General features: G+C 41.6%; 1 protein-coding gene and 1 long non-coding RNA gene across 7 annotated transcripts in view; one reads left to right on the top strand and one right to left on the bottom strand.

Moving 5' to 3' along the window:
* The window catches only part of b3gnt2b (UDP-GlcNAc:betaGal beta-1,3-N-acetylglucosaminyltransferase 2b), a 45,593-nt gene extending 28,335 nt beyond the window's left edge, over positions 1–17,258 (bottom strand). Inside the window, exons 1-2 of one of the 6 annotated variants that reach the window (XM_069931673.1) lie at positions 17,150–17,255; positions 9,414–9,553 (exon numbers count right to left, since the gene is read on the bottom strand). The gene's annotated coding sequence lies outside the window, so the exon portion shown is untranslated. Of the gene's footprint in view, positions 1–9,413; positions 9,554–16,247; positions 16,724–16,754; positions 16,933–17,149 lie in introns of those variants that run through there. The other 5 variants (XM_069931671.1, XM_069931672.1, XM_069931675.1 and 2 more) reach the window with 5 other exon arrangements.
* LOC138760707 (uncharacterized) lies at positions 16,114–19,292 on the top strand. The gene is made up of 3 exons (XR_011355818.1): positions 16,114–16,740; positions 17,534–17,793; positions 18,632–19,292. It is a non-coding gene; the product is annotated as an uncharacterized lncRNA (long non-coding RNA).
* The last annotated feature ends 1,316 nt before the right edge of the window (positions 19,293–20,608 follow it).

The raw sequence follows: 20,608 nt of genomic DNA, 5'->3' as shown, positions 1-20,608 counted from the left end.
TAAAGAATGGAAGAGGGCTAACAATTTGCAAGGAGGTAATGACAAAGGAGGGATGCAGACCTTAAGGAATTTGAAAGCAGACTAAATGGCCTACATCATCTCTCGAAATCAAAATTTGTTTTAAACCAAAGGTGGACTTTATTCACAATAAATTATTTGTAAAAAGTGAACCTTTCAAAGACTCTTTGCACCCTTAAAGTTGTATCCATACAGTTCCATCACTGTACATTGTGACATTTATTTATATTTACATCATTACCACCACTGTGGCACCATGTTATTACTCTCCCCTCTATAGTTTAAGGGGCTTCCTCTCCTCTCAGCCCCTCCATGGCCAGTAATGGAAGGACTCTTGACTGTAGTCCTTCCCTATAGTGCTATCGCATTGGCTAAACCTAGCTTAGTGGGTCCCTCAGACCACTCACTGAATGATGTGATGAAACATGTTTGTCTGGAAAAACTTTTCCATGAAGGATAGGTGGTGTCGTAAGCTGACTGAGACATTGCTTGGGATCAGTGCCAGACACAACATTCACAACACCTGGGACAGGTGGAACCTCAGCACAGAGACACTTGGTATCCTTGTACTTTAGCTCCATGCACAGCCTGATACAGCATCAGGATGCTCCTCTAGACTGGTGACCCTTTGGATTTTTTCCATCTTGGATCTAAGATGAACCAGAATTCTGCTCTGGTGACAGCCAGAAAGGAAGAGCAGGGGATGGGCCACACCTGCACCACGAACAGCAGGACTGAGAGCAACTTGCACCTGATGACCAGGTAGGTTCTTGCCCATTATTGCAAGGAAGTGCTGTGCCCACAGAAGGCATTTGACCATTTGAGCCAGTCCTGGTTATTTTTTTTTCCAAAATGTGTTTCACTTCTCTGTCCTGCAAATGATTTTCACACAAGAACCCTATGATTAGATGATTCAATATGAATATATCTGCATTTTTTATTTAAAAAAAAATCAATGTGTTATAATAAATGATGCTCAATGAAATGTTTTTTCATTAAATTTGTTAATCCCTCATATTGTCACAAAAGTGCACTAATATTAAGTGGGAACAAATGATGGTCATACTGTTACAAGCCCAGAGGACCCCAAAACCGAGCACCAATAGATATTCGCCAAGACAAATGGTTACTTAAACAAAAGTTGCTTTTAATTATCTTTAAACATGAAAATAGAATCAAACTTTAACTTATCTTAACTAACCTAACTTAACCCCCTTCTAATTCTAAGAGCACATGTTGGAGAAGCAGATAGCTGATTTGGAAAAGGAGTTTCAGAAGAATTGTATGGAAAATAATAAAATAGCTTTAACTAAATTAAAATTACGATATAATACATAATAAACGTATCAGTATGAGCGTTTGATTCAAAGATCTAAACAACGTTATTATGAGCTAGGTGACAGAGCCCATAAAGTTTTAGCCTGGCGACTGAAAACAGAACAAGCTTTGAGAACTATTAATGCTGTGAAAAAAGTACTTTAGTTACTAAAAACCTCAGGAAATAAATTACCAATTTTTATCATTTTATCAGAAATTCTATATTTCTGAGGGGGTTTGATATGATGGTTCTATTGAATCTTTTTTGTCCAGTTTAAGTTTGCCAATATTAGGGGAAGATGATATGAGAAAATTGGATTTTACTTTTATTGATTTTGAGATAAAAGATGGAATACAACAAATGGTAAGTCTCCAGGTGATGATGGGTTTTCGGTTGAATTTTAATAAAGCTTTTTATGATGATTTGTCTCCTCTATTTATGGATGTTCTTCAACAAGTGACACAGAAACAAGCTTTACCTGAGTTGTGTTCAAGTGCAATAATAATGGTAATATTATCTTTAAAAAGATAGAGATCCTTTTAAAATAATAGCGAAATTATCAGCAAATAGATGCTAAATATTTTCCTCAATTAGTACATTTGGATCAAGGGGTTTTATTAAGAATAGGTAAGCCTCTGACAATATTCTGAGAGTGATTTCGTTGATCAGTGCATCTCGTCACCAACCCAACCTACCAATGGTAGTTGCACTTGATGTGGAAAAAGCATTTGACAGGGTGGAGTGTAAGTTTTTATTTAAAGTATTGGAGAAGTTTAAGTTTGGATCGTTTTTTATTGGTTGGGTTAAGGCATTATATAATAATCCAGTTGCTAGGGTGGCGACAAATGGTCAAACTTCTCCGTTATTTAAATCATTGCATTCAATTCGTCAAAGTTGTCCTTTGTCACCAGCTCTATTTGCGTTGGTCATCGAACCTTTAGCTCAACTGATAAGGCAGAACGAGAATATTAGAGGAATAAGGATATTAGACGATGAATATAAAATCAATTTGTTTGCAGATGATGTTTTGATATATTTAACACATCCGGAACAATCTTTAATTCATTTGCAAAAATCTTTAGAACAATATGGAGCATTGTCTGGATATAAGGTGAACTGGGACAACAAAAGTGAAATATTACCAATTTCAGATGCAAATTACAATCAGTGTAGACAAATTACTAGATTAAGTTGGACTGAAAGTATTTGGGTATAATGATTGATGTAAAAATGTAATCATTGTATAAATTATGTACCATAAATGAGAAAGATTAAGGCTGATTTGATTAAATGGAAAGATCTTCCTTTCTCATTAATAAGTCAAATAAATTGTATCAAGATTAATGTTTTTCCGTGTATTCAATATCTTTTTCAGTCGATTCCTTGTTTACTTTCAAAATCTGTTTTTCAGGATTTAAATAAGGTAGTAAACAATTTCTATGGAAAGGAAAATTAGCTAGATTAGCGCTGCATAAATTGACTGGAAATATGCTTTGGGAGGTTTACAATTACCTCATTTTCAAAATTATTATGAAGCTGCACAATTAAAATTCATTAATCGTATGTTGGATGATTTGCATCCTCCTAGTTGGGCTAGGGTTGAATTGGCTATTATTTCAGTCTTATTCGCATCATTTTATAATTAAGTGGAATCCTGTTTTATTACAGATATAAAATGTACCAATTTTAAAACATTTGTTAGAGATTTTGAATAAAAGGAACTTTATTAGAGGTACGAAAGGTAAAATATCAATTCAAACTCCATTATATCAAAATAAATTGATCTCCTTTTTGTTCAATAATAGATTTTTAAAGGAATGGCAGATTAAAGGTATAAAAGTGTTGGGGAATTGTTTTGAAGAAGGTCAATTTCTTTCTTTCAATCAACTTAGGGTAAAATTTGGAATTTCAGCAAACTATTTGCGTATTATCAAGTTAGAGCATTTGTGAAAGACGATTTTGGAAGAGATGAAAATTCCTAAGTTGACGAAATTTGAATCTTTGATTTCTCATTCATTAAATAAGAGTTTTATTTCAGATATGTATACATTGTTGTGAAACATTATGGATAAAGTAACTTTAGATAAATTTAGGATTAAATGGGAAGGAGATTTAATTTGTGATATTGATCAGGGTGATTGGGAGATTATGTGTCATGATGGAGTGACTAAATTGCTTAATGTAAGATATAGTATGGTTAATTATATATATTTTTTTACCTCATTTGTATCTGACCCCTGAGAAATTGAAGAAATATGGATTTAGTAATTCAGAGTTGTGCATTAGATGTGGACATTGTATAGGAACATTTTTACATTCAGTTTGGTTTTGTGATAGTGTTCAACCATTTTGGGAAAAAATTAGAGAATTTCTTCAAAACTGTTTAAGACTAAAATTTTTATTAGATCCAAAAAAAAATTTTGTTGGGTTATATTGTTCCATTTAATGATCTGGGGTTAGATAAGTTTCAGATCGCTTTTCTTCACTTAGCATTAGCTGTAGTGCGTAAATGTGTGGCGATTTCTTGGAAGGATGACGTAGAAGTGAATATAGCTCATTGGCATAATGAGATCTTGTATTTATATGGAAAAAACATAATTTACATGATAATTATAATTTTTTTTTCAGATGTGATCACCTTATTTAGGCCCACAAGTCCATGCTGCCCAATTTACACCCCATAACCTACACACCCCAGTATGTTTTGAACAATCCACACAGACATGGGGAGAATGTACAAACTCCTTACAGACAACGTTGGACTTGAACCCAGGTTCCGATAACTGGCACTTTAATAGCATTGCCCTTAACCACTACGTTAATGGTGCCACCCCCAAAGGTGCTTCACAAGACTTTTTAAAATGAAACCCACCATCTAAAAGATTATTCAGATGACGAGCAGGAAAAGAGATCCTGACGTCCAGATTTTTTGATTTCTATATGCTGGCATTGCCCATTCAGGTTTCACACGACGTTTATATGGCAATTCAATACAACTGAGAAGTGTCCAAACAAATGGAATTCAGCATGTTTAGGGATTTGATGGGTCAAACCAACAGGTTTTCAAGACTATTGGATTTTTTTTTCTTTTAAAACTTGCTTTTTTTCATTCACAATTTTTCAAATGTTGTACATTATTATCAATTTCCCATTGAACCAGGTAAAATTTAAGAATAGTTCAAGAACTAAGGCTCTGGAGAGTAAGAGGAAGGGCTGCAAACATTACCTCAGACAGATGCCGTTGGGATTTTCAAATGGTCAAATTATTTGAGTTTTACTGTTCCTAGATTATAATTGGTTCAATCAGTGTTTTCCTGATCCATTTGCTTTATTTTGGAGAATAGGCTGAAAATTCTGGCACACAAATGGTAATGTTAACATAAAAAAAGGTGCTACACAAATTCAAATCAGCAATGCCTTTTACTTGAACTAGTAACAACATATTAAATTCACAGAGAGGGATACATTATCACAGTGCATGACAGCCTAAAATAAAGATCAAAATAACAGGAAAAAAAATTGTATTAGGCCAGTCCCATGAAGCAATAGGGGCCTCCGGTTTGAGTCCGGCTCCATCTGTGGAGAAAAATTTGAACGTAACTTTTTATGGAGCAGCCCTAAAAGGCAGCTCCGGCACCGCTTTTATGAATAGTTGCACCTTGTAAAATCCTCCAGAACATATGGAGGCAGGATGAGTGGTTCCGTAATGCCACTCATCACCATGAGGTCCAACTGCCTGGGGGATTATGGGTAACGAAGACAGCCCATTGACCCCTCTTCCACCCGGCGTTCCCCCTCCACCACATCAAGCACACCTCTCCCCTTTTGCATCCAACAGACTTCCCAGCTCTGCTTCTCCATCTCTACCCCTCAGCATCTGTCCTCCTTTCTCCGGAGCTGTGGAGCTCAACACCCAGGTCCCTTCGCCCTCTGGCCCTAGCGGCTCAGCAGGCTCCGACTCTCCTTGTCCCTGTTGGGCCTCCATGCTCTTCGGGCCGGACTCCCTCCACTCCCATTCACCTTGTATGTCTATTCCCACTCTCTCCGGCTCCTCGCTGCCTTCCTGCTCAGCGGCCTTGGTAAAGGAGCAAGTCACAGAGGAGGAAAACAGGAAGAGGACGTTTATCTGGGTGGTGGGAGGGAGCCCTAACCTCAGTACCAATCACAGTGGGAGCCTTGGTGGTGGCTCCTGGTCATGGGCTGACGGCGTCATCACGACATCATCGGCCTGCCCATAGCTCCACTCCACCTCCGCCACAAGCCTGAAGAGGGATCGGAGTTGGCACCTTGAAGCCGCTTACGGAGCATTTATGAAGGTCGGCGATGCAAGGGTGGAGAATCTCCACCTTTACAGTCGCATTTTCTTACCCTATAAAAGGGCCTATAAAATACACGGTCCAACAAAAATAACTGAAAATACAGTGTAAATAATAAGAATTTCATTAATGTAACAATTGTTTTTAATGGTTACGAGTAGCAGCATAGTTCACAGCATGGGAAGAGCTAGCTGTAACAAATTATAATAAAAGTGCAAGCTATAATTAAGATACTGTATGACATTCTCAGCTTGGTTTGGATATTTTCTATTGTTTTATACACAAGTCATTACCCATGTGCAAATACAGACTCCTTCCAAATGAAACTTAACCTAATGCACAAAATATCAGGAATAAGAGACCCTGTGGTGGATCAATCATCTAACTACAGAATGTCCTTTATGGAAATTGTGATAAAGCCAAGTTGTTAATAATAAACATAAAACAGCAGCAAATAAATAGATAAATAGATAAATAAATAAAATTGCAGCACCACATAATACAGGTTCCAAATTCTTTCCTGACTTCTAACAGGCACGAAGCAATGAGCAGAGAGCAGGCCTCCTCCTCAAGAAGTGACAGCACGGTTGGCGTAGTGATTAGCGCAACACCTTCACAGCACTAGCAATTGGGACTGGGGTTTGAATCCCGCGCTGTCTGTAAGAAGTTTGTATGTTCTCCCTGTGTCTGCGTGGGTTTTCCCCAGGGCTCCGGTTTCCTCCCACCATTTGAAATGTACCGGGGGGTGCAGGTTACTTGGGTGTAAATTGGACAGAACTGACTTCTGGGCCAAAATGGCCTGTTACCACACTGTATGTGGACAGGAACATTCCAAATTTACTAGCTGTCCCCTACCCAACCCATCATCAACTACTGGAATAAAGGAAGACATATTTCTTGACTTTAAACTACATTTAGCTTTTTTCTACTCAACTAACTTTGTGCCTCAATGAATGGTACAAAGTTACCCACTTTGTTTCCTCCCAGTGATACTGCTTGATCTGCTGAGTTCCTCCAGCTGATTGTCTTTTGCTCTACATTTCAGTATTTGCACTCATGTGTATCCCTGTATTTTTTTTAATCCTAATGGCAATGGCTCAAAAGAATCCCAATCTGAAACGTTAACTACCCATTTCTCTCAGTGGACACTGCCAGACTTGCACAGTCCAGCTAGCATCACAACATTTCCTCAAACATTCAAGACTGTGGTCAAATTCTTTCATGAAACCAAAGGTCAAAAAACTGCTCCCACCAAAAGTGTCACAATCCATTTTGGACAAATAGCAAGTGTGCTTAACCAACTTGGAAACAACTCAGAATAAGCAGCTGCAGGATGTCATGAAACATCTTGATGGTACAAACATCATCAAAAGACAAACAAAGCAGAACTCAATCTTCTAAAAGCATCTACACAAGATATTCAACTGAAACCGTCCTGAAAGCTGGTAGAATGAAGCTCACCCATTCAATACATGCTCCTGCAGAGTAGCTGGTCATAAATATACTGATGCACAACAGTCCAGTGAATTTGAGAGGGAGATTCTGATGTGTGGGCTGAGCAATATCTGCAACTTGTTATATTTGAACTCATTTTAAAGTTATGAAGATTTTATATTTACCCAAATTCTGACAAATGATTACTTCAAATATTGCAACTTGTTCATGATAACATGTCATCATGGATGTCTTCCCATTTATCACCAGTTTATGAAACATTTCCAAATTTAATCAACATTGTCAAATTTAGAGCAGGTGATGGTCGGATGACCAAGTCATTATTGTCACCTACAAGTAGAGGATGTACAAATCCTGTCATAGCAGAAAGAATAATAGAAACATAGAAGATAGGAGCAGTAGGTCATTTGACCCTTCGAGCCTGCTCCGCCATTCAACGAGATCATAGCTGATCTTAAAGTTCAGTACCCCGTCCCTGCCTTCTCTCCGTAACCTTTAATACCCTTATACTGAAGAAATATATCTAATTCCCTCTTAAATATATTTAATGAACCTGCCTCTACTGCCCTCTGTGGCAATGAATTCCACAGATTCACCACCCTCTGGGTAAAGAAATTCCTCCTCATCTCGGTCCTAAATGGTTTGCCTATTATCCTCAAACCATGGCCCCGGGTTCTGGATTTTCCCATCATTGGAAACATCCCATCTGCATCCATTCTGTCCAGTCCTGCCAGAATTTTATATGTCTCTATGAGATCCCCTCTCAATCTTCTAAACTCCAACGAGTACAATCCCAGTTTGCGCAATCTTTCCTCACAAGTCATTCCTGCCATTCCAGGTATCAGCCTGGTGAATCGCCTCTGCACTCCCTCCATTGCAAGAACATCCTTCCTTAATGCTCGCCTCAGTGTTGTAATCTTACAGTTACCTTCATAGAGAATTACTTGGACGACCTTCAAGATAGCATAGCCAAAACCCAACACTGAGTTGTGTTGAAACCAAAATCTGTGTATCATTTGATATGTGCCCATGTCACAACAATGCTAGGCATTTTCCCTTTCAGCAGTCTTTTAAAAAGAATGACAATAATTTTATTTTGAAAGTAAACAGAATACTCAGGCTCTCAAGTTTTATCCATGACTGTTTTCTCTTCAGCTTTGTCAACATGCAAGTTGGAGTGAGAGAAAAGCACACCAGGGCTATGTTTCCGTCTAACCAAATTTAGTCTCATTCTTTCAATGAACTGTGGAGATTCCATAATACTTTAAGAGAAATCCATGTTCTTGTGCATAGGAAAGCCCCTTGCTTCGCATATGCCCACTGCAAGAGCTGCTACAACCTCAAGTTTAAAATGACTCATTATTGGCTCCCCGCACAAGTTTTCATTCTTATAGCTTTTCCACCAATTCCAACTCTCCTTTAGCATGGCAATTCCCAGATCTTTTTTTCCCACACTCCACGCCATGCAATGAGAAGTTGGTTGTGTGGCATTTGGAAATCCTTTCAATTTATCCACTATTAGTAATGAATTAGTACTGCCCAGTATGTAGACAGCCCCTGACACCCTCAGCCTACCAATTTCTTGCTCACACAGATGCTCTTGACTCAGGAAATCTGAAAAGCAAAGCTTGAAATCTGCATTCTTACCTGAACAGAGTGGATATTGGGGGAGGAGCAAGTTCTTTAAGCCACAGCAACAAAGCAGAGAGAATGGAAGCAGTGAACCAAAGCATGGACAGTTTGACAACTGAAATGGGGAGATCAGTCTGACAGCAGGAGTTAGGCCAAAATGTTGAAGAGGCAGTCCAAAGCAGGACTGCAGAGGACAATCAAGTTCAAGATTATTGGGATAATGAGAAATGAGATAGCTGGTTTTACAAACAGTCCAGCTTGTCAACTATGCACAGTACAAAAAAAAAAATACAGAACAGACTGCAAAGTTGGAGAGAATAATCCATTAGTACAGAGCAAAGGAACATGAATTATTTCACTAGTGAGGGTCATTCCAGATCATGACAAAGGCAGGTTGAATCTTGCAGTGAAGATCAGGTTCAAAGGAAGAGGTCAGCAAAGATCTGAGATCAGTGAGGACTGAAATCAACACAAGGAGCACATCAAGGTGGTATGTGAATGGAAAGAAAAAGTTTGAAAACCGCTGCTCTATATCCATGATAACATAGCCAAGTTCAACAATGCAATCTATGTATTCACCAACAACACCATTTTGTTGGCCAAATAAGCAGTAATGATTATTTTTGAGCTACCAGAACAAAAAAAATTGCTTTCAACAGCAGCAAGGAGCTTACCGTGGACTTCAGGAAGGGAAGGCTAAGGGACCATGAATCCGCTTTCATTGGTGGGATAACAGTGGAGAAAGTTGGTAGTTTCAAGTTACGGGCTGTTCAGATTTCAGAAGATTTCTCCTTGGGCCAGCATATCAAAGAAACTGCAAAGAAGGCAACCTTTCAGATTCGGTCAGTTTTTTCCCCCCCCAACAGCAATCAGGCTCTTGAACATTCCTGCTCTACCTTAATCATAACATGACTCTGTTCACCATAGATCTGCCTGCATTACTATAACATCATATTTTACACACCAATTGCAATTGTGAATATTTATTTATAGTTTCATATTCTCCTCTGCCATGTGGTAATTTAAGTGACACTTTTTGTGTGTTAATGTATTTTATGTACCCACGTAGCTGCAGCAAGAGATTCAGTGCAATGACAATAAACATGCATTCATTCAAAGCAATGAGGTGGGTCAAAAAAACAGCCTGGCTATTAACATGACCTAGTCATGGAAGGGAAGACGTCGCTGTATACAGTGACCTGGTGCACAAGTTGCTCATTGTCATCATCAACTTTAAGCCTCTTAACTATATTTATCTGGGCGCAGAGCAATTTATTTTGTTCATTTTCATTTACTCCATATGTTTAGTCCCAATTCAGAATCAGTGTTTGAAGCAACTTTAAAATTGACCATTTTATTTCATATTCTGGAATCCATATATCTCCAAAACTAAATCCAGTACAATTGGTAATGTAACATTTCTGATAATATTTTTGTGGATTATCAACCTGGCAATGAAATAAGAAAGCCAGATTTAACAATTGACAGCAACAAGATACACTTCAAACAAATGAGCCAATGTACCCTTGAAAACAAAAATGGACGCCATTTTTAACTTTGAACCCAACAATTAAATGCAGGAAAAAGAATGGGCGGCACGGTTGGTATATGCCAATGCCTTTACCGCACCAGTGATTGGGACTGGGGTACAAATCCTGTGCGGTCTGTAAGGAGTTTGTATGTTCTCTGTATCTTCATGGGCTCCATTTTCCTCCCACAGTTCAAAAATGTACCAGGGGTGTTGGTCAACTGAGTAATTGGGTTGCACACTCTTGAGGGCTGAAATGGCCTGTTGCCAAGCTGTATGTCGAAATTTAAATTGAATAAAAATGTAGTTTCCGTTACAACCTCAATGGCCTGATGCTGCATGGTATAAACTAAAGCATTGTATCAACAGTACAAAAAAATTCAACAGCGTGGAAATTTCCTGCCTGCAAATGGTGCATTTTCTTCTAAAATTAAACAGAAAAATTACACATCAATCAGGCAAGGACTAAAATGTTTATACTACATGACAATTTTGAAGTAAGTGAAGCTGTGGAACAGAGAAAGAACAGCATGGGACAAGTCCTTTGGCCCATGATGTCAATCTAATGAATCTCATTTAGCTGCACATGACCGATAAGTATTCCCTGCCTTTTCATGTGTTGGTCCAAATTTCTCTTAAATATTGCTGTCATAATCAGCCCCTGCCACTGCCCTTGATAGCATGCTCCAGACACATACCACTCTTTAAAAACAAGGGACCCCTCACACATTTCCTTTAAACTTTTGCCTCTCAATTTAAATCTCTGCCTTTTCAGTATTTACAGCTTCCACCCCAGGAAGACTGTTCATCTACACTATGCCTCAATTTTATATACTTCTATTACAACTTAGCCTTTAATGCTCCAGTAAAAATAAACCAAGCTTATTTAACCTTTATTTATAGTTAATACTCCAATCCTTGGAACATCCCAGTGGGCCACTTCTACCTCCATTTCTTTCCTGTAACATGGTGGCCAGGACTGCAAACTTCAAATGTGGTCAAACCAAACTTTTATACAGCTGCAACATGACTTTTATACACGACTAATGAAGGCAAGTGTCTTTGGCACCCTCCACTTATGTTGCCACTTTCAAGGAGATATGGTCTTGCACTCAAGATTCCTCAAATCCATTTTCTTAATGTTAATGTTTTGTTGGTGTTGATCATAGTGAGTGAATTGTCTTGTTTTACGCGTGACAGGAGGACTGTTGGTAGAGACACGGGATTGTGTATAGAGAGAGAGAGAGAGAGAGTCATAAAGAAAATGAACATATGTATATGGGATTGTGAACTGCAGGACGCTGTATGACTGTACAAGCTTGTGTGAAAATACAAATAAAATATTCACAAAAAAGAAAATTCCTCTAGTCAATGCTCTGAAGGGTCCTGCCATTTACTATGTGCTTTCCTTTTACACTGGCCTTGTAAAATACATCATCTAACACTAATCTGGATTAAACGTCAGAATTGAATCAGAATTTATCGTTGCAAATACGTCACAAAATTGATTGCTTTGTGATTGCATTACTGGTACAAGTATTGCTATAAATTACATTAAAAAATAAATTATAGCAAAAGAGAAAGTGAGGTAGTGTCTGTGGTTCACTATCCATTTAGAAATTTGATGGCAGACGGGAAGAAGCTTTTTTGTGCCATTGGATGGACGAGGCCTGAGGGAAGTGGGTCCTTGAGAATAGAGGATGCTTTCTTCTCTTATAGATATCCTCAATGGTGTGAAGGCTGATGCCCATGATAATGTTGGCCAAGTTTACAACTGTAATCTTTTCCTATCCTGTGCTTTGGCACATCCACACCACAGTGATACAACCAGTCAGAATCCTCTCCAAGATACACCTGCTGAAATTTGCAAGAGTCTTTGGTGACATCCCAAATCGCCTCAAACTCCGCCTTGTTTGTGATTGTATCGACATGGAGTCCATTTCTCCAACCAAATTTCTACCCTGCTGTCTCCTTTGTCAACCTTCCTCACTATCCATTATCTTGTGTCACCTGCGAACTTACTAATTGGACCACCTGCATTTACATCCAAATAACTTGTATACAATCACAAACACCAACCCCTGTAAACACCACCAGTCAGAGACCTCCTCCACTGCTCTATCTCCACAACCCAGCAAATTCTGTATTCAACTTAAACTCATTTGACAATCTTCAAGGCCAGCTAAAATTCTCATGTTCTTCACTGAAGTTCACATTGACAGCCACTACTGACCTACCCTTGAAAATCAGCTGAATCACTTCCTCAATAACCTCCCCCACAAAGCTATGCTGACTCCAAAAATAATTCAAGTTTTTGCATGGGAGTTTAATTGCTATATTTTTAAGCAAGGTTCACCATAATAGCATCTATGACCAAGCTCTCCTTAAGATCAATGTCCTCTCCATTCACTAGATAATCATACTTCATTCACTTGTTACTCTTCTCTTTGGCTTGGCTTCGCGGACGAAGATTTATGGAGGGGGTAAAAAGTCCACGTCAGCTGCAGGCTCGTTTGTGGCTGACAAGTCCGATGCGGGACAGGCAGACACGATTGCAGCGGTTGCAAGGGAAAATTGGTTGGTTGGGGTTGGGTGTTGCGTTTTTCCTCCTTTGCCTTTTGTCAGTGAGGTGGGCTCTGCGGTCTTCTTCAAGGGAGGTTGCTGCCCGCCAAACTGTGAGGCGCCAAGATGCACGGTTTGAGGCGTTATCAGCCCACTGGCGGTGGTCAATGTGGCAGGCACCAAGAGATTTCTTTAGGCAGTCCTTGTACCTTTTCTTTGGTGCACCTCTGTCACGGTGGCCAGTGGAGAGCTCGCCATATAACACGATCTTGGGAAGGCGATGGTCCTCCATTCTGGAGACGTGACCCATCCAGCGCAGCTGGATCTTCAGCAGCGTGGACTCGATGCTGTCGACCTCTGCCATCTCGAGTACTTCGACGTTAGGGGTGTAAGCGCTCCAATGGATGTTGAGGATGGAGCGGAGACAACGCTGGTGGAAGCGTTCTAGGAGCCGTAGGTGGTGCCGGTAGAGGACCCATGATTCGGAGCCGAACAGGAGTGTGGGTATGACAACGGCTCTGTATACGCTTATCTTTGTGAGGTTTTTCAGTTGGTTACTCCAATAATGTTACTCCAATAATGCTGAAAAATTACTAAAATCATAAAATTTGTAAATTCTCATAAATTCACTCAACTGTTGTAAAAAAAAAAACCACACCTATATCTGCTGGATGAACTCAGCTGACTGAGCAGCAAAACTGGCAGAAAAAGAATGAGGAACATTTTGGGACAGAACCATTCATCAGGACTGCTGCTCAAAGACCATTCATTCTTCTTCTTCCATTTCTGCTGCGTGACCAGCAGCTTGATTGTTTTGCTCCAGTTTCCAGTATCTGTAGTTTCCTGTGTCTTCAATTATTCTTTTGTATCTCATTCAGTTGTCACTTTTTTTTTAATATTTACAACAAAGAACATGTGAATCAATTACCAACATCTTCAACAATATCTGCAAGTTGTGTAAATTTCTTCTCCCCTGCATGATTAACACAAAACTAAATACACAATGGATGTTGCATTTAGCTTTATTACTCAACTCATTCCAGTCTCACCCTGTCAGAATGCCTTGCTCTCCACACCAATCCAAACCTCACCATCAAGCCCGTAAACAAGGTGCTGTTATGGTCTGGCGCACTGACCTCTATCTGGCTGAAGCCAGACATCAGCTCTCACACATCTCTTCGTACTTACCCCTTCAAAAGGACCCCAGTACAACTCATCAAACTACAGTCTCACACCTATCTCTGAATTTATCACTTCAGTTCATCTCCCTCCCATGGCCTCCAAACTCATCGTTTCCCCAACCCCGTTCTACATCCAACCCAAGCCCAATTGTTCTGACAGACCCAAAGTTTCAGCATACACCTGGCCCACTGAATTGGTATACACTTACTTGGACTCCATTTTTGTCATTCCCCCCCACCCAGTCCCTCCCCATCTACATCTGTGATACTTTACCTGCCCTCCATCACTTCAACAACTTCCAGTTCCCTGAACTCAACCACCTCATCTTTACCATGGACACCTAATCATCTAACACCTCCATCCCACAATGAAGGCCTCAAAGCCTTCTGTTTCTTTCTCACAAACCTAATCAGTCCCCTTCCACCATCACCCTCCTCCGGCTAGCAGAAGTTATCCTCACTCTCAACAATTTCTCCTTTGACTCATCCCGCTTTCTCCAAGTCAAAAAGGTAGCCACATGGGCCACAACTATGCCTGCCTCTTTATTGCCTATGTGGAGCAATCCATGCTGCAAGCCAACACAGGCAAGACTCCTCAATGTTTCCTCTTCATCAGCAACTACTTTGGTGCTGCCTCGTCCACCCATGAGGAGCTCATCACTTTATCCACTTTGCTGCCAACTTTCACCCCAACCTCAAAAATCATTTGGTCCATCTCTTGCAACATTTTCTGCATCTACCGCCATTTCTACCACCTACAATGTGATCCATCCAACAGATACATTCTACCTTCTCCTCCCCACTCCACCTTTGCTCCCTCCATGATTCCCTCGTCCACACCTCTCTTCTTACCAATCCCGGTAAATGCAGGAGGTGCTGCACTTGCACCCACACCACCTCTGTCACTACCATCTAGGGCCCCAAAAAGTCCACCCGAGCGAAAGAACAGTTGCCTCGTGAATCTGCAGGGGTCATCTACTACATCCGGTGTTCCCGTTGTGGTCTCCTCTACATCGAAGAGACTGGATACAACTGGGAGATCGCTTCATTCAGCACCTCGGCTCCGTCTGCCGCAATAGTGTGGCTCTCCCAGTGGAATTCCTTGCCCCATTCCCTTGCTGACATGTCTGTCCATGGTCTCCTGCACTGCCCGACTGAGACCACCCAGAAATTGGACGAACGACACTTCATATCTACTCATCTTTCAAATGGATGGCATTAATATCAACTCCTCTTTCCGTTAGCCACCAACATCTCCCCTTGCTCAGTCGCTCTTTTCCCCCCTTGTTCTTCTTTCCCTCACATCTGCATTCACAACCCCTTCCCCAATTAATTCTCACCTCTTCTCTCCTGTCCTATTCACGTCCTATTATCTTGTCTGTGCTTCCCCTTCCCCCCCACTTTCTTTTTCACAACCCCTTCCCCAATTAATTCTCACCTCTTCTCTCCTGTCCTATCCACGTCCAATTATCTTGTCTGTGCTTCCCCCCCCACTTTCTTTTTCACAACCCCTTCCCCAATTAATTCTCACCTCTTCTCTCCTGTCCTATCCACGTCCAATTATCTTGTCTGTGCTTCCCCTTCCCCCCCCACTTTCTTTTTCACAACCCCTTCCCCAATTAATTCTCACCTCTTCTCTCCTGTCCTATCCACGTCCAATTATCTTGTCTGTGCTTCCCCCCACCCCGCCCCGCATTCTTTCATTCAGATGTCTGCCTGCTTTTCTTTTGCACATACCTTGAAGAACTCAGGCCAGAAATACTGGTTTACCTCCTATGGTCGCTGCAAAACTTGCTGAGTTCCTTCAGCATTTCTGTGTTTCACTCCTTACTCATCGTTGCAATCACAAAATCTGACCAGTCAGAATGCAGGCAATTCCTACACAGCACAGAGCTAATTACTTTGATCTTTAGCCAGCATACGTGATTGGGTTCACACTGAAGTCTTAATGGGTCCCTCAAAACAACTCCACGACTGCGATAAAGAACTTCCAGGCACCTGACCCCACCACTCCCCCCCCCCCCCCACCCCGGCCCCCACCATAGTCACTTAAATTTAAGACAGCTCTTCAAGAATCTCCTCCTTCAGCACACCCTCCCTCCCCCACCTCCAGCTTAAATTCCATACGGAATATTTTGGAGGATCAAGAACCAACTGCGTAAAAAGAAACCCCGGTCGCTGTTGCAAAAGACCGAAGGCAACGTTTCGACCGCATACGAGAAGTGACTATAATTCACCCCAACTCAAACCAGCCTGACGGCGTTTTTCTTCACCAGTCTCCCGAGCGAAGAGCGAGCAAATGATTCATGGGGGTGGGGAGAACAAGCCGCCAGAATCTGGAAGCGACGTTCATGAAAAGCGGGACGAGGGCACCCGTCAGAAAAAAAATCGATGAACCTCCGAGTAACCACAGCGTCAGTTTCTATTCAGAGGAAGTCCGATGACAGGCAATTGACGGCGAACACGCGAGAAATAGTTTCCGGCTCGAAGTCTCAAATACCAAACCCTTTAAGAACGCGGCAGAAGCCGATTCCGGCCACTGAGACCCGTGTCGCCCAATTAACGTCGTCTGGGAAGGCGGGAGGAGACCGGAGCTCGCGGGGAAACCCCACGCAGTCACGGGGAGGCCGGCAGCACCGGATTGGAACCGCGGTGGCCCAGGATCATGCGCGGACGCCAGTCCCAAACCGAACCCATCGCTCAGTCCAATCCTGGCCTTCTCTTGACAAGGTAAGACCACCTACCTGCCGGCTGCAGCACCACGACTCCGAACAGGAATGAGTCCCCGACAAAAGGCGGGTCCCCACTCGCAATGGGCGGGGCGCCTCGTCGGGGGAGGCGGGACCCCATACAAAGCTCCGAGTGAAGGCGCAGCATCGAGGGTGATAAGGAAGCGGCCCGGGTTGGAGGTGGGGCGGAACAACTGGGCTATTGCAGGAAAAGAGGCCAGAGTGAAGGGGGTTTGACCGGTGGGAATGTCGGACGCGTTCCAGGAAGGGCCCGATTGGCAGAGGGCGAGGAGTTTGGAGAAAAGGAAGTTCACTTCAGGGTGACTGGGAGAGGCAGATGTTTCTATTCGTGGCTGCGCGCTTTCCTCCGACATGCGGGCCACACCGCGTCCTGTTTTTTTGCTTTGTACCTGACACCAGTCCGGAAACACCATCGTCATTCCAGGAATTGCTGCTGTCTCGATTCTGCAGTTCCGAGTCGTATGTTAAACGCCGACATCGAACCAAGGTGGCCGACGGTTTATTGCACGCAAACCGCAAAATGGGTGAAAAAGGAACAAGTGATTACAATATCTGAGGTCCACTCCCGACCGCTTTGTGATTTGCAACCAAAGCTCTGCAGGCGCGAAGTGATAATGGTTTCAGTTGCATTGTTTCCATATTTGGTGAACACACACACAGACCATCGAAGAGTTGCCACGTGTCTCGAGATGAGAAAAACTCAAATCAATCGGTTCTCTAATAATCACTTTTATAATGTTCTGGCAGTAACAGTTCTCCTTTTCCCCTTGCAGCTCAAGTTCTCAACCTTATCGGGGCAATGGAACTGGATGGTGAATCATGAAAGTCTTCAGGCGCTGGAGGAACCCAGCAGGTCTATCGGGGGTGAAACTATATTACCGACGATTCGGGCCTGACCTTGAGGAAGGGCTCAGGCCCGAAAGGTTGCTTATAAATCTGAGTGTGGACGCTGCGAGACCTGCTGGCTTCCTGCAATGGAACTCATGGGTTAAACTGAATGGCTGACGTGGGGGGATGCCCTTGGGGAAGAAATGTGAGTTGGAGATCAGGCGGTCGTGCCCAATGTTTTATGGTAAATCGTCTGAAACCTGAAGGAAAGTTTTTTACAGGCATCAAGAACTTTGTTGTTCGAAACGTGGGTTTTGGAGTGGGGAGCCGCAAAGTTCAAAACGTCCACCACCAAGAACCAAGTAATCAAGGGGTGTTAGGAGGGAAAATTTAGGATTCACAAGTGATGGCTCACACATTTCAGGCAGATGAAGGAACATTGTCTTTTGTCAAAGGATCATAAATTTTTGGAACTCCACCTCGTAGGATGCAGAAAGATATTTAATAAAACAATGAGATTAATCCTGAACCACGCAATGAGAATATGACCCCCAATCTGGAACTCGGGGCTATTGCTTAATAAAAAGGCATTGCCCATTTAAGACCACGTTTTTTTCTTCTTGCAGGGGTGTGTGTGTTTGGAACTCTTCCTCGAAGGGCTGCAGAAGCAGAATCTCGAAAGATTTTAAGATGGGAAGTCATAGTGATGGATGAGGTTGCAGTCCTATCTGGGATAATAATTGAATAAGGAAGCAGATCAGAGGGGCTGAATGGCCTCATGGTTTTTATTGATGCTGATTGAAGGGTTGATCTTCAGAAAACTTTCAAATCTTCCTGAGAGGGCACATAGTGATCTGGAATTTAACATTATATTTGAGACTACACTGGTAGCCAATACAGCACTCCCTCTGGACTACATGAAGTGTTTGTACAGAGCTTTGCTTCAAGTTCTTGATTTGAATTTTACTCCCATGCTTCACTGTATCTTTGTTTTTTTAGTTTGATGAAAGGTATTTCACCTTGTATTTTGTCTTTTTCCACAGATGGAGCCTAAAGTGAGTTCTTTCAGGATTCTCTATTTTCAATTTAGATTTACAACATGTCATATTTTTGATTTTCATTGTTCCAAGGCCATTCTCAATTTTGCTCATTTGCATTTGTTTACTGGAAGCACTTCAATCAAATTGACACAAGTCAAGGCAAATGAGTCCCAACCCACAACTAAAATGGAGCATCAGTATCTTCAAACAAAGGAAAGATTTTTTTATATGGAGTTACATATAGTGATGGTAGTGGAAATGGATTCAATTTTAGTGCCTTTACAATAGAGCTAAAATATATCCAAAAGGAAAAGAAATGCACTTCAAGATGAGAGGATGGAATGAGATTAATTGGACTGGCCTGGTATGAACTTGATGGGCCAAATAGCCTCCTTTGATATGATCCTTTGGTGATCTAAATAATTATTTAATTCACGTTCATATCTACATTCCAGTGCATAATATTTTGGTATGTGAAAAACAAAATGTCCACTGGAGATTCTGACAATTATTTTAAGTACTTCCATCAAATTTCCATTTAAAATTCCCTGCACTAACATGAACAATCCCCATTACACACTCACTCAGTCTCCTGATTTTTTTTTTGTCACTCTTTGACTTGCTATCTATTTCATATGCCCATCAGTTTCCACTTTTTATTCTTTTGCCTTTTACCTGTGGGTGGGTGGGTGGGTGGGTGGGTGGGTGGGAGGGAGAAAGAAACACTTTACAGTAGCCAATTAACTTATTCAGGACATGGAAGGGAAACCAGAACATCCAGAAGAGATCCATGCAGTCACATGTAGATCATGAAAACTTCACATAGCCACAGTTAAAATTAATCTTGGGTCCTTGGAGCCAAGGTGGCAGCACTAACTGCTGCACCACTCTGCTGCCACATTTTTGAGTCTGCACATAACTGATGACTCTCAGACCTGATAATATCCCATAGGATCTTTTTCTGTGGCATCATAATCAGCTAAAGTTGAAACTTAGGAGTCCATTTTTCTTGTAATTGATCATGATAAGCAGAAGTTACTGGACACAAGTGTACAACCACATGTAACTTTAATTAACACACAGAAGACAAAGAGAGAGAGGAGAACGTTAAATAGTACAATTATTATTTCACTTAAGCAATGATATTGACATTCACCTCAGACCTCCAACAATAGTGAACTTGTACTCGATATGCTCACACACTTGAGTACACACACTACAAAGAGGGACTCTTACATCCAGTTCCCTGATCAATAGGGGTGCGGCTCCCTGCAAGTATTGATCTATTGCAGTACTACAGCTCGGCTTCAGTGTAGTGCACACCTTACTTGCAACACTCCAGCGATGTCCGCAGTCGTGACCTGGCGTGGAGCAATGTCCGGGACTTGGACCACGAGGCAGAGAGAAAGAATGTGCTGTGAATTGGTGTTATCTACAGAGCTAATCAGTTCTTCCAGCCAATAATAACCCTCGGTGGTTTAAATAAGCCAACAGCAACTTGTGCATTAATGAGTGAAACAAGATAGGCTGCAGATGCTGTGATTGCAGTAAAAACACCAAAATGGTGGAGGAACACAGCTGGTCTTTTCTGCATTTATAGGAGACAAAGATGTATTGCTGAGTTTTCACCCTGAGACCTTCTTGAAGGAAAAAAAAGCAGAAGCAGGATATATCAGAAAGTCTCAGAATTCAAACAATGGGGGAGGAATCCAGACCAACAAAAGGTGTTAATTGGATGTGATGGAGGACTTGTGGAATTTATCATATCTGCAAAGGGATACAGGGAATAGAGAGAGGACAGGGATGGGGTTTAATGAAAGCCAGAGAAGTCAATATTACTGTCATTGGTTGGAGGGTGCCCAGTTGGAAGATGAGGTGTTGTTCCTCCAATTCTCAGTCTGGCAGTGCATGAGACAATGGACAGACATGTCAGTAAAGGAATGGGATGGAGAACTGAAATGGGTGGCCACTGGAAATCCA

This window comes from Narcine bancroftii, chromosome 4 (assembly GCF_036971445.1).
Source record: "Narcine bancroftii isolate sNarBan1 chromosome 4, sNarBan1.hap1, whole genome shotgun sequence".
Lineage (NCBI taxonomy): Eukaryota > Metazoa > Chordata > Chondrichthyes > Torpediniformes > Narcinidae > Narcine > Narcine bancroftii.
This window is presented reverse-complemented; position numbering and strand designations above follow the sequence as displayed.